The sequence below is a fragment of the Oryx dammah genome, unplaced genomic scaffold, assembly GCF_014754425.2.
Source record: "Oryx dammah isolate SB20612 unplaced genomic scaffold, SCBI_Odam_1.1 HiC_scaffold_22, whole genome shotgun sequence".
Classification (NCBI taxonomy): Eukaryota; Metazoa; Chordata; class Mammalia; order Artiodactyla; family Bovidae; genus Oryx; species Oryx dammah.
Window position 1 is genome coordinate 21,352,720 of NW_024070206.1, and position 14,969 is coordinate 21,367,688.

At 42.6% G+C, this 14,969-nt stretch overlaps 1 protein-coding gene and 1 long non-coding RNA gene across 7 annotated transcripts in view; both read right to left on the reverse strand.

The window, feature by feature from the left end:
- The window catches only part of PTPRM (protein tyrosine phosphatase receptor type M), a 660,655-nt gene that overhangs the window by 566,848 nt on the left and 78,838 nt on the right, over positions 1-14,969 (reverse strand). The window lies entirely within an intron of this gene.
- Positions 1,739-12,442, reverse strand: LOC120881078. The gene is made up of 3 exons (XR_005725203.1): positions 10,947-12,442; positions 7,077-7,079; positions 1,739-1,749 (listed from the first exon to the last, which is right to left on the reverse strand). It is a non-coding gene; the product is annotated as an uncharacterized LOC120881078 (long non-coding RNA).

The following is a 14,969-nucleotide window of genomic DNA, read 5'->3' on the forward strand; positions in this document are numbered from 1 at the left end:
TGTGTTAAATCACTTCAGTTGTGTCCGACTCTCTGTGAAGCTATGGACTGGAGCCCGTCAGGCTCCTCCGTCCATAGGATATTTCCAGGCAAGAATACTAGAGTGGACTGTCATGCCCTCCCCCAGGGGATCTGCCTGATCCAGGGATCAAACCCACATCTGCATCATCAGGCTGACACTTCACCACTAGCGCCACCTGGGAAGCCCTGTCAATTAACTCTATTTCAATAAAATTTTTTTTAAGCTGCTAGGTAAATTCTAGGGATTGGCAAAACTGACAAGTAAGCCAAATTCAGCTGCCCCCTATTTTTTTTTAAATAAAGTTTTACTGGAAAAAAATAAATACACGTGAACCAGGATAAGGCAAAAAACCTATGGTTACCACCATAGGCTCAAATATCTGACCAAACTGAACTGGAGTCCCAGCTCTGCCACTTCCCAGCTGCAAGGCGTGGAGAAGAAAAGACACACACCCCGCTTCCTCTCCTGGAAACTGAAGCTCCCAGGAGGACCACCACCGCAGGGTGCAGAAAGCAAGGTGAGCAGTAACAGAGGGCTCCCCAGGTGCCAGGCACGGTTCTAAGCCTCAGTTCCAGAATGTTCTGCTCCATTACACTCACAGACTCTCCTCCACAGTACAGGAGAAGGGATCAGAGAGACTTCTGGCAATTTCTCCTCCAGGATCCCCCATCCCTACATCCGCCCAATGAAACCACAAGTGCACTTATCTCCAGTCACTGGGAGGAGGGACCATCGTTTTTAGCACATACATGAAAACTCAGAAGAATGTAAAATGAATATTAAAATCTTCAGAGCTGTTATGCAAGGAAATGTAAGCAAGACCAAGGGGGTGATGTGTCTGCTCAGACTAGCCATCCACGAGGAAGAGCCAATTAGCAACATTGACTAGTTATACCAGCAGTGCACTTGGGAACCACTTCTGAACACAAATAAGCATTATTTTACAAAACGTAACTCCATTTTAATTTCAAAACGGAGGCAGTAAGAGGTTACAGGGCAAAGACAGGCATTATCCAAACGATGCTAAAAACAAAATTATAAGGAGGGATTTGACAGCATCTGACAATAGGCTCCACTTACCCATTAACCAACAATTACAAATGCACTCATTAAGAAAAAGTACTTTTTGCAAAGTCCTATAAAATGGAGGGTCTGTCTAGGCAGACAGACCCTCTTCTTTCTAGCTACGCTTAACTCGGCAATCTACTTTAAACACCATTAAATCTATGTCTTCAATAACAAAATGGACACTCTGAAAGTCATCTCAGAGTTATGAGGATTAAATGAGATAATACACAACAATTAATCAGAAGGGCTCATTAAGTTTATCCATTATTATTATTATTATTATCATCATTCAGGCAATTCTGAGACTCACTTAAAAAAAAAAAAAACTATTTCACATAAGGGGAAAGCACCCTCAAGATGAATTCCTTATCTGCACACCCTGACCCTAAAAGAGGTAAGCGTGTTTAAAGCACAGTGGCCAGTCTTTCTTCTGAGCTGAAGGATGCACTCTGGATCCAGTTCACACATGTCCCCTAAATGCCATCAAACTTTTCATGCTGGACCCCAAGACCCAAATATGTCGGCACCCACTAGAGACCAGGGGACACATCCTGTATCCCTCGTTCATCCCAAGATACACACAGAACACCCCTAATCCTTCATTCATTCCTTAGATGAATAACCAAGCACCTGCCATGCACCCAGGTACCAGAGATGAAACTGCAAAGTCCAGAGACCCTGGCTCAGGAGAGGTCACATTCTGTGTGGGGTGGTTGTTGTCAGTCGCTCAGTCGTGTCCGACTCTTTGCGACCCCATGGACTGCAGCATGCCAGGCTTCCCTGTCCTTCACTATCTCCTGGAGTTTGCTCAAACTCATGTCCATTGAATCTGTGATGCCATCCAACCATCTCATCCTTTGCTGCCCCCTTCTCCTGCCCTCGATCTCCCCCAGCGTCTGGGTTTTTCTGCTTGGGATAGACAAGACAATAAAGAAAGGAATCAGTTTGTCATCCACTGAGTGGTAAGTCCCACAGAGAAAAATAAGACAGCTTAGGGGCACAGAGAAGAAGGTAGTTCTTGACTATGGGGTGTGGAAAGGGTTCTGATGAGTTAGCATCTCAGCAGAGATTCAAGGAAAGGGGGCGGGGCCTTTCTGGCCAGAGAAAAGACAGGAAGGGGCTCGCCAGGCAAGCATGGTCCCCGGATTGCACAGAGTGAGCCTGGAGAAGCAGTGGCCCTGCTTGCATAGGGAAGACTTTGGGTTTTCCTCCAAGTAATGAGCCAAGTAAATGTGCCAAGAACGCTGCCACTTGGTGAGCAGAAACAGAGCAGCCTCTGTGTTGATGAAACTAGCGTCTAAGGGCAGGCAGTGAGATATTAATCAACCCGAAAAAAAAAGACCTTCTAAGGAAGGCGCCTCTCATCAGCTCCCTTTTAAACTGTGGTCCATCTGCTTCTTCTGCTAAGGATAAGAGGGAAAAAAACTTAAGCTCTGGTGGATTGCCATCTTCATGTAGAGACTGAAATGTACTGGTTTGCTATATCCACTGAAACATACAGCTGTTAAACCAGTAATCACTTGTCACTTAGGGTTATGAACATCCAATATTAATACTAAAAAAGTTAAGTAGTTCCATGACACAGTGCATGTATTAATCTCCAAACAATTCTAAAGCTCATGTTCAGAGAAGCTTCTGGTGGAGTTTTATAAACTGTCAGGAAAAATGTAATCGCCAGGTGCCCTGAATCAGTTCTAGAAATGACATATAGGTTTACACAACTGCTTCATCAGAATGGAAAGAGAAAGATTGTAAGAGGAGAAGTGAAGGGTGTTTGGGACAAGTAGGATAGTAAATGTAGTCTGTCTAGAAAGCATCCACTAGAGTAAAATTAGGAGAAAAAGAACTCTCTTTAAATCCCAAATTAAATCCCTAAATAGTATCTACAGCTGGCCCTAGACATGGCTTAGCAATGACTTTATAGACAAAACTGTGCAAAGCATAGAAAATTAATATGAGTTCAGAGACTTACAGATGTTAGTAGCTCAGTCATGTCCAATTCTTTGTGACCCTCATGGACTATAGCCTGCCAGGCTCCTCTGTCCATGGGATTCTCCAGGCAAGAATACTGGAGTGGGTTGCCATTCCCTTCTCCAGGGGATCTTCCCAACCCAGGGATCTAACTGGTGTCTCCTGCCTTGCAGGCACATTCTTTACCACTGAGCCACCTGGGAAGCTAGGGAAGTGACGTGCTGTGTGGCTCAGCAGGTAAAGAATACTCATGCAGTGCAGGAGATGCGAGCTCTACCCCTGGGTTGGGAAGATACCCTGGAGAAGGGAATGGCAACCCACTCCAGTATTCTTACCTGGAAAATCCTATGGACAGAGGAGCCTGGTGGGCTACAACCCTCAGGGTAGCAAAGAGTCGGACATGTCTGAGCAAGCATACAGAGATTTATAAGCGCCTCTGAAAGAACCCCAAAAAAGTGCGACTTAAAAATATTTTCACATTCATGATAAAAATCATGTTTTTTATATTGTTCGACTTTTACACATTCAAACAGGAAATACACTCTCAATAAGATCCATGCAATTAACGCTTTAGATTTATCTTAACACTAATCCTTCACACACACACTGGCCTACAATCAACTTCCAGCTGATAGGAAACTTGCCCAAATGGAACATCAACCAACCATTTGGAGGTGTGAAATTTTGGTGAGGGGCGGAAATGTGAAATTTTAGTTACAAAAATCACTAATACTGGTTTCAGCTACGTATTAATCCTTCATGGCTGACCTTTGCAAGCCAGATACAGTACAAGTCAGGCTCAAGGTCAAGGATGAGACAGGAAGTTCACAGTCATCAAAGCCATGGAAATGGACAGGATTATGCCCCCAAGGTTGTGGTGATCAGCAGTCACCACACCTTTCTTTCCCAAATGCCAGGGCCCTGAGGTGACCAAGAGGCTATCTGCTGACCTGTCACTAAAGAAGCACATGGAGAGACTAAAGGATCTTTCCCGCTATCGCAACAATAAATAATTTCTGTTTTCTCCAAGCCAAGAATGCTATAGAATGGAAACACTGAAGAAGTAAGTGAAGAAAAATGCCTCTGCTTCCTGGAGTGTCTAAAAGCTTAGAACCCAGTTCCGGAAAATAAGAGTCTTCGCTCCTTATGCCTGGCACAGAGCCACACACATTGCAATTTCATAATTTAAAAAAAAAAAAAAGTGTACTGAGTGAAAAAGAAAATGACATCATCCCACCAGCCGGCAAAGTGTGTGTCCTGCTGGTTACCTACACAGGTAGGGCCGGAAGCAGGGAGGACCATGTCAGTGGTCCTTCACCAGTTGACAACAGGATCAGGAAGAGCTTCTGAACACATGGCCAAACAGCTGATGCTTATTCTGTCCTTAGCACTGGGATGAAAAGCAGCTGGAACGTCAAGAAGGTTCCGTAGATCCTTGACACCGCATGCACGTTTTTCTATTTAACTTTTAGGTACACGTCTGTTGTTCTAAAAAGGCCTGGGCTCTCAATAGGCTCTTTGCTGTGAATTTAGCACCATGTTCTTCTCATGGGTCTGTAGACCAGACTCCCCTCACACATTGGATGCTTTTCAGTTTTCCCTTAAAATGCCACAGCCCCCTTAGCACCGATCACAGCTTCCAACAAGTCATGTGAGATGACTTAAAACACAAACTTTATCCTAAAATTAAAAATAAAAATTTTTTAAAGAATAATGAAAACAAATGCAAACTACTGGATGAAGTTGGTCAAAAGGTAGAAACTTCCAGCTGGAAGATAAGTAAGTACTAGGAATGTGATGTACCATAGGATAAAAGTAACTAATACTGCTGTATGTTACATATGAAAGTTTTGAATGAAGAAGAATATATATGAATGTATAACTGAGTCATTCTGCTGTGCAGCAGAAGTTAATACAACATTGTAAATCAACTGTACTTCAATAAATTTTTTTTAAAAGAAGTTACAAGAGTAAATCCTAAGAGTTCTTGTCACAAGGAAAAAAATTTTTTTTCTATTTCTTTAATGTTGTATTTCTGTGAGACAATGGATGTTCACTAGGTTCACTGTGGTCATCATTTCATGTTGTATGTAAGTCAAATCATTATGCTGGGCACCCTGAACTTACACAGGGCTGAAGGTCAACTGTATTTCAGTAAAACTGGAAGAAAAAAAAAGACATGAAAAAATAAGATAAAATGGAATGGAATGGAATAAAATAAAAGGCAAACTACCCACACAAGTGAAATAGTGTTTGTAAAACACTAAAAAAAAAAAAAAAGAAGAAGGTTCTAAATTAATATGAAAATCTCTAAGGACCCTGGTGCAATTATATCCCCAAAGAAGAATATATTTCCATTAGCAATACTGACAAGGCAGGATTGTTTTATTAAAACTGTTCTTGCTTCTATTTCACTCCAGGTTGATGAGAGGGATTTTTCTAGATACAGTGTATGTACAGTGCTTCAACATGTAGTTATCACCAGGATGACGCAACATGCAACACTCTTCACTACAAATCACACACTAGATCGAGGACAAAAAGGGTCGCCCTAGGGAGAGACCCAGCAGCTCTGGCTACTCCTAGTCGGGGTTTTGAACCACTAGAGCTAAAAGTCATTTCTTTTCCATGAAACTGAGCAAAAGGACAGCGTCTGGCTGCATCTCTATTCATCTACAGAAAGAGAACGAAGAGCTTCCCAAAGCAGACATACAGATCGAGAGAGAATTTTAACGCAGGGCATTACTTTCATTCCACTTCCACAATAATGAAACACTCCTCTAGTTTACTAGGCAAATATTTTCTTCCTAAAAAGACAGTGTTTAGGTATGAAACAAATGAAATTTTCAGATAGGCTATGAGTATATTTTTTTCCTAACTGAGAGTGACAAAATGAAGAGGTGCTGGGTGGCGAGCCCTCAGAAGCCAGCATTACGCGGTCAGGAGGCAGGAAAGAGGAGAGACAGGGCATAGCCGGCTCTCAGGACCAAGACACAGGTCCTGTGAACCAGGCAAGGCACGAAATGCAACCTGACAAGGAGGCAGAGACTGAAGCAACGTTCCATCAAGTATTTTTAAATTCAGTTCCACACAAGTCAACTCAGTTTTGCCCAGAGATTTTACCAGACATTTGGCTGGTGTGTATATAATTACTTGTCTGTCTGAATTGGGTTTGGGGAGTGGAAGACAGCATAAGGGGGGCTAAGTGTCCACAGAAGGGAATGAACTGAAAGTTGCTGAGACTCGGGGATTCATTCCAATATTAATTTTTTTTTAATGTTAGCATCCTTTAGTGACAGTGTTTCAAAGTATAGCAACCATTACCGTTGTTTTGCTTGAAATGTTAAGAACAAAACTTTAATGCCATTTATTCCTGGTGTGAAGATCTACCTTCTGCGTCTTATTCATATCGCGGGCATCCATGACCATCCTAAGATCCTTCGCATGTGTTTCGCCTTCCAGTCATCTTTCAAAGTCCCTCAAGTTATTTCAGTACTGCAAGCATCCTTAGAGTATTATCTTCAGAATTCATGTGGGGTATTTAGTAGCTAAAATTCCTTGGAAGAGGACCAAAATGTCACTGCTTTATTTAAGCCTCAGCTCAGTTTTGAAAAGATGATAATCTTGCAATAAACAAAACAGCACTGGTACACGACTTCTGAAGCCAGACCTGTATAAATTCACACGTACTAAAACATAAAGTCGTATCAGACCTACATGAATGTGTACGTAGATCCCCTCTTAGCTGCTCTGTTCCTAGTGTTTACATCTTTGCTACCTGATTCACGAACGATTAAGGCAAAATAGAATCATCACCACTAATAACTATGTTCATGCACTTGTGGGCTCATTCGTGTCCAACTCTGCAGCCCCATGGCCTGTAGCCCACCAGGCTCCTCTGTCCATGGAATTCTCCAGGCAAGAATACTGGAGTGGGTTGCCATTTCCTTCTCCAGGGGATCCTCCCAACCCAGGGATCCAACCCAAGTCTCCTGCCTTGCAGGCGGATTCTTTACCATCTCCACCATCAGGGTCCATGTTCATGATCATATATAAATAAACGTTTTTTTCTGTCTTCCATAGTCTGATTCATAACATTGAGCATGCTACAACACAATTAATAGACTGAAAATATACTCTGGATCAAAACAAACTTAAAAAAAATTTTTAAATCAGTGACAGAATCCACTTTAAAAGAGAATCCACACATAGGAAGCTTTCTGTCTTACAGCCAACTCTTTACAGCTGCCAATATTGTGCAATAGAGAAGAAACCAGCCTCATACAGCTATTGAGCACCTGAGGGGTGGCTAGTCCAAATTGAGATGCAAGTATAAAATACACACCAAATTTTGAAAACTTAGTCTAAGAAAATATAAGCTCTCATTAATAAATTTTATACCAATGATATGTTGAAATGACAATATTCAATTATTGGGGTTAAATAAAATATATTAAATATAAATATATTTAATATATAAAATCTATTAAAATAGATAATGAAAGGATATTAAATCTTTTTTACTTTTTTAAATGTAGCTATCAGAAAATGTTACACTGTAACTGTGGTTCACAAAATATTTCTATTGGACAGGGTTGAAATAGTCTAAGAGGCAAGTCAGCCATCCACTAAATCCAACAAAAGTATAAGATAACATGCAGTCTGTCCCTAACTTTCTTGTGTGCACCTGTGTGTGTGTGCACATCCTGCAGGGGGCTAGAATTGCAAAGCTGCCCATCAGGAAGGTCTCTGAAACACAAGATTCAGCTCATTGCCTTTAGCCTCATCTCTTGACATTTAACTCTTCCAAAAATTTCCTCTGCTTCACTGCTTCCTGCTGTGAGAGCTTTCAAGCAAAGCCTGGTGACCCAGTCTCCCAGGGGGTAAGCACTCAAGCTATGGCAGCCACTCCTGCTCTAAAAACTGGTATTCAAACAGGTCTGGGAAGGGACAGACACCTGTGCATAAAATTCCCTCAGGTTAAACATAAGCAGGATGTCTACATAGGTCAGGCCACTCACTCAAGCCACCTGTGCTGTTCTCATCCTGCAATCATGACCACCAAACAGAAGTGGGGAGGGGACTGGGTTATGGCTAAGTCCCAGCCCTAAGCCTACCCAAACTCTCCACTGCTTCAACTGCCTCCTACCCTCCCATCCTTGCCTCCCCACTTTTCTACTCTAACTGGACATTCCTGGTGGCCATGGGGCATCCACAGCAGGGCACTGGATGCTCTCTAATAAACACTGGGGAGAGCAAACTTAGCCTTTCCACAGAGGAGTTTCAGGATATATATACATTCATTCATTTGACCAACATTGCTGAATGCTGAACAGGAAAATCTTAGCACAGGACAAAGATAAGGGGGCCTGGGACCAAGGATGCCCAGAACAGTAGTTATAGGGAGAGAGTGGTCAGCATGAGCCTCATTGGGAAGGTAGCATCTACACTGGCCTCCCAGGGTCCAGGGTGAAGAAGTGAGCTTAATAGGCTTCCTGGTATGGGGCTCAGGCCCCCAGGGTCTCTGTGAGGAATAGCACGGCCAGCCTGGTCCATGGGCAGGACGGGTGGCCAGTGTGGCAGTAGCCACAGCTGCTGTCACAGGGGCCGAGTGACAGAAGGATGCAGAGGAAAAATCTCAGACCAGGCAGGACTCAGGGCCATGGGTTGCTCTGAGATGAGAACCTGCTGGAAAGCTTTAAATGGAGGAAAGATCTGCCCTGACATCTGCTTTGCAGAAACCACCCAGCCTGTGGTTCTGGATACTCCAGGTTCAAGGGTACAAGCACAGACTATTGAACTAAAATGTGTTAAACACTGTGGCAATGAATAGTGAAACAACAGTTGAGACCAAAAAGGCAAAGAATTGTGGTTCCTGACCTGGACTCTGGGAAGAGGGGAGAAGAGGACACCCCATCTCCATCAGAACACAGAACAGTGTCAGTGACTCTTCTTCACCCCAAAGCAGATGGGAAGACCTGAGGGCAGGCACACCTGCTCTTAAGTGTCTTACCACTCTCCTCCTTCACTTAGCTTTTCATTAAAGCTAAAGAATAGCTTTAATCAGAGTTTGAATTTTCCTTTTACATGAAAGAAACTTTCTATAAAAGCACACAAAATACAACAATAATAGAAATAGAAAAGGATGAACACAAGTGATCCTGGGAATTCCAACCTGATTCAACATTTTCTGTGGATTGCCTTTGGACTATGTCTAGCAGGAAAATGTGAGCATGTTTTAAAAAAACACCAGTATAAATACACATTAATACAGAACTAATTTTTTCATTCTCATTTCACTGAATAATTACACCTTTGGGCAAACATGAATAATTTATTAAGCAGCATGCAGTTTCTATGTAGTCCTGCAACTTTCTGCCCTCATTACACAATCCTCCGAAATCATTCCAGGGCCAACTATGGCAGAAAAGGGACTTCTATGCAAATGCCCTTTTCCTACTGGCCTATGGATAGTTTATCAAGTGTCTCTCTAGGTTAACAAAAGCTATTCAAAACACTCTCTACCAATCTTCTGTCTTAAATATGTTCAATTATTTATTAAAGCTGTAAAATGCCAAACTTCTTTTTTTTTTTTTTTTGGTTAGATTACACATATTGATCCTTAACACAAAACCATATATTTTGTGTTATGGTTTCTCTAATATTTCTCTAAGATTATCAAAAGTAACCCATACTTTAACAAGGACCATTGTTACAGTGTTAATATCCTCATAAAACTATTCCATTTCTGTGGCTTGGGACCAAGGGCCCTAGGAGAGTTCCATTTCACATTAAAACTGTCTCTCTGTTGAGCTGTTGTAATAAACCAACCTGCAGTAAAGCGTCAACACGTGAATGCTCGGAGGTGACCCGTTTTGATAAGTTTCTCATATTGAGGACACGAATGACACAGACCTGCGAGGTCCTCGTTTTCCTTGTGTCCTCCCATTCTCTGCTGTTCATCACCAAATGGTAATCTAATTACTACAACTATTAATTATGCTCGAGATTAATGTGAAATACCTGCCACACAATGTAAACGGTACAGTGAGAGACAACACACTGTCTTAATGAAATTCTAACACCTGAAACTGTTTGGTAACATTATCAGTCAAATAAATGAGCTTCATTTCCTCTCAGTTGGGTATACCGTAGGGTTGGTGCCTGGTATTATTGACTAAAAATGTGCTTCAATACGAAATAATGAGCGTGCACCTGAACTCTGGTCCAGACCCATATACCTGCCTCCCCGACCACCTCCCAGGTCAACCCCAAAACAGAATCATGAGTCCCTGCTTTTAACTCCCTCTAAATACTTTTCCACCTACCCTGGCCCAGCACCCCATCCCCTCAAAACACTGACTTGCATTGGAACCTCCAAATATAATAAGGTTTCCAAGCCTTGTGTAAACAGCTATGAAAAGTATACATACATGGGAAAGAGTGGGGAGAAGGTTGGTTACTGGCAATGCCATCACTCTAGCTGCTCGGACCAGAAACCTTACAGTCACCCTTGAACCAGTCCTTCCTAACTCAAATCCAACACATCGGATCCTCTGGTTCTACCATGAGAAATACACCCCAAGGTTGATCATTCCATCACCTGCCACGTGGTTACCAGTCCAATCAGCCATCAACACTTTTTGCATGGAATATTTCAGTAGATTCCTAATGGGTCAATCCAGCTTGCACCTTTGTCCCTGTATAATCTGTTATATTAAAAAAAAATGCAGAGGGATCTTTTTATAAAGTGAGCCAGACTGTACAGCCCTGGGCTCCAAGGCAATGGCTTTCTGTATGTGAGGAAAAGCCCTACACTATCCAGGTTCATTCTTCTTCCCTGGGAAAGAGGCTTCCTGACCAGCAAGGCAAGCCCAAGCCGGCACCTTTCTGTTCTATCACTTCTTTTTGAGCAGCAATGCTTCATGTAAATTTCAAGCCATCTTGAATGACATTCCCCCGCCCCCACCACACACACACACACACACACACACGCAGGTCAGGTACAATCAAAACTGCAGTGTGCCTTGCATGGCTCAGCACTTGTAAAAACCCACTGTATAATTGGACTAGAACAGAGCAGAGGATGGGAACTGAGGCTGGACGTGGCTCCTGTCATTCTGCATTACTGCTGTGTAAAGAAGAAAAGACGCAAACAGTTAGTGATGCACGGGGCAAAGGAGAGGAATGAAAATGTCAGGAGTGGGAAGAAGCTGTTAAATGGCACCAAATGCCTGGGCGGGTGTCTGTCTGCCCATGTGCCTCCTGTCTCGCTCGATCCATCATCAGAAAGGACAAGGCACCTCAGGAGGAATGCTTGTCCTGAGTCAGGAGCACGGAGGGCCTGCTGTATCTGACTGCCAACGGCGATCGCAGGCCTGCCAGGAATTGTCAGTCTACGGCCTTCACTGAAATCTGGCGGCTGTCAGTGTGAAATCCAGAAATAGCAGCACTTGGAGATGCTTGGCCTTCAAACCTTCCAACGATTTGGGATGGCTGGGCTCCTGGGGTAAAGGTGGTCGTGTCCAGCATCTTTCAAAGAATTGGACACAACTAGCACCTCTTGTGCAGCTAAGAATCCCAAGTTGAGTCTGAAAATGGGAGGCTGCTAAGAAGCTGGAAGATTCTGAAGGGAAATGGAAAGAAAACGTGACTGCGTCTGCTTCCTAAGCCCAGGTCCGCCTGAGAGAGTGGAGGGGTGGTGGGAGGATGGGAAGAGGACCAGACACGGTCCTAAGATGACAGTGCTGCTGGGGCAGGGCCACAGCTCCCCACAGGATGGGGGCATGGTGTCGGGTGGAAGGGAAGACAAACACCACACAGGTGAATCCCCTCCACAAATAAATAAGGAAACAGGAAATCTTTCCTAGTTCTCTTGAAGAAAGGGAGACGGGAGGTCCAGCCAATCAGCCCTGACAAAGAAGGCAGGTAAACAGCGGCACCGCCAAGCAGTTCTCACTCTGTGCTCCAAACATATGTCCCCGTTTAACACGTCGGCGAAAACCAAGCCCTTGTTCTCTTTCCAACGCGGCACTGAATTCTTCCCAGGGCATCTGTGCAGTGACAGCAGCAGGAAGGGTGAGATGAAGACTAACCATATACTCATATTGGCAATATATTCATGTTAACAATATATTCGTATTAACAACCCAGTGATCTCGGGTACTTGATTTTACCAGGACTCTTTCCAATATGTGAATTACTTCAAAAGCTAGTTCATCTGTACTACTTGCCTCTTCAGCCCCATGTGTTTTTTAAGTTTCTTTGTTTTAATGAATAGTGCATGCATGCAGGCTCACTCAGTCAAGTGAGACTCTTTGCAACCCCATGGACTGTAGCCCACCAGGCTCCTTTGTCCCTGGGATTTCCCAGGCAAGAATACTGGAGTCGGTTGCCATTTCCTTCTTCAGGGAATTTTCCTGACCCAGGGATCGAACTGGCATCTCCTTCATTAGCAGGCAGATTCTTCACCACTGAGCCATCTGGGAAGGCTTTAATGAATAGATTTCTTTTTTTTTAAGAACAGGTTTAGTTTTACAGAAAAAAGTCAAGCAGAAAATACACAGTTCTTACCTATTCTCTTTTCCCTCCTCCACCCTCCATCTCCCCTATTATGAACACCTTGCCATGGTGTGCTACGTTTGCACAACTGAAGAACTAATATTGACACACTACTATTAACAACTGACACACTGCTATTAAATAAGTCCACATTTACATTATCACTCCCTCTGCAATGTACAACCAATGAGTTCTGGCAAATGTGTAATGTTAAATATCCATGATTAGGGCAGTTTCACTAATCCGATCATTTTTTTCCCTGTCTTTAAACTGTGGTAAAATATACATGACATGGGGCTTCCCTGGTGGCTCAGAGGTAAAGAATTGCCTGACGATGCAGGAGATGGGGTTTGATCCCTGGGTCGGAAGATCCCCTGGAGAAGGGAATGGTAACCCACTCCAGTATTCTTGCTTCAAGTATCCATCCCACGGACAGAGAGGCCTGGTGGGCCACAGGGCATGTAGTCGCAGAGTCTGACACGGCCGAGCAACTAACGCACACATGCCTGAAACAGCTTATTCGTCTATGCAAGACACAGGGAAGGGACAAGGACGCATTCCCGCTAATGTTCACATGGCCAGTGTAAACCTGGGCCTGGGAGTGCAGAAGGAAGCTAAGCCTTACAGCACATTCCACCCCCGAATCCAGCCCCACCAGAAACAGTGTGACTCTAACGTGTCTGCACAGGGCTTGCCACCAAAGAAAGGCCGCCCTGGCTAAAGGGTGTGGGCACTCAGTTCTTTTCAAGTCTGCCTGACTTGCTCATGATAAGTAACAAAATACCCACATCAGTCTAGCTAGCAACAGACACAGTCCTGGGGAACTGACAAAACCTGATTTACGCTTCTTCCAAGACCAAAGGCCAGACTCTCCATCTGAGACGCTGTCCTCAGGATCACCCGGGCAGCCCAATGGTCTAGTCCTCTACAGTGTCACTCACTAGAGGACTTTTCATTTATTCAGGCTTTATAAATCCACAAGAGATGACTTGCCTTCCTCTGCGTTGTCTCCTGAGTTATCTGACGGCCAAATGAGCAGCATTCCGCAGGGGCACGGAAGAAGTTCAGGCATTCACTGCTACCACATGGTTTACAGTAGCACGTGTGCATTCTAATACTTTGCCAAGAAGCATGTCAGCATCCTACCACTAAAATGGCTTTAAGTTTTATTTCCGCACACTTTCTCAAAGTGTCTTTTTTCTCTCTCTCTCTTGTGATTAAAAGTGCACCAAACAAAAGGAAAACAAAGCTTCCCATTTTGTATAAAATAAGTGGGTCATGAATTAATTTCATTTCTAAACACGAAGTATTTTCCTGGAATGGATGAAATGGCTCCACAAGTAGAATGGAACATGATTAAATCACAGGCCCCCTAATGCACCTGATAATAAATAGTGTCAAGTGATGTGGGTTATTTAAAAAGTGATTTTATATAATTAAATTAAAGCTGGCTTTTATCCCCATTAAATATTTAATATTTAATTAAATACTTGCTGGCTTTCACTTATAAAGATAACATTCCTAACAAAACTACTCCAAAGGTTACCATACAAGGTTTTGGAGAGTTTTAGGCAGAAACACATTCTGCTTCCAATTAGCTAATTTAATATGAAAGAGATGAATAATTATATGAAAGAGCTGACAAAAGTTGTATACAGATGTATTAACTGAAATTAACTATACGGTTATTTTAAATATATTTATATATTTTAATGTTTAGTTAAGTTATACTAATACATATTTAAATGTCTATAAAATTTAAAGTTATTTAATTATATATTTATATAAATTTAAATTTTATAATTTAAAATTTTACTTTTATATTGTAAGTATACAAATCTATTTAAATATTTATAGAGGAATATATATATATACACATACAAAAATATATAACCTTAACACTTAAAATTGTATTTATATATATTAAATGATATGGGCTTCCCAGGTGGTGCTAGCAGTAAAGAACCTGACTGCCAATGCTGGAGACCTAAGAGATGTGAGTTCCATTCCTGAGTCAGGAAGATCCCCTGGAGGAGGGCATGGCAACCTGCTCCAGTATTTCTGCCTGGAGAATCCCATGGACAGAGGAACCTGGTCTGAGGAGGGATATAGTCCACGGGGTCACAAAGAGTCAGACATGACTTAGCAACTGAACAACAAAACAGGGTTGAGGATATACACAAGTGCTTCTTCTGTACATACAATTCTACTGTGTTGAGAATAAGAAGGACATTAGTTAGCATATTTTACAGACATAAAGGAGCTTATCCACTGGTCATCTGTGTTAGTTGAAAGAACTTCCACAGTAAATAAAGAATTTTCTGATTTGAAAATAAAATAAGTGTTCA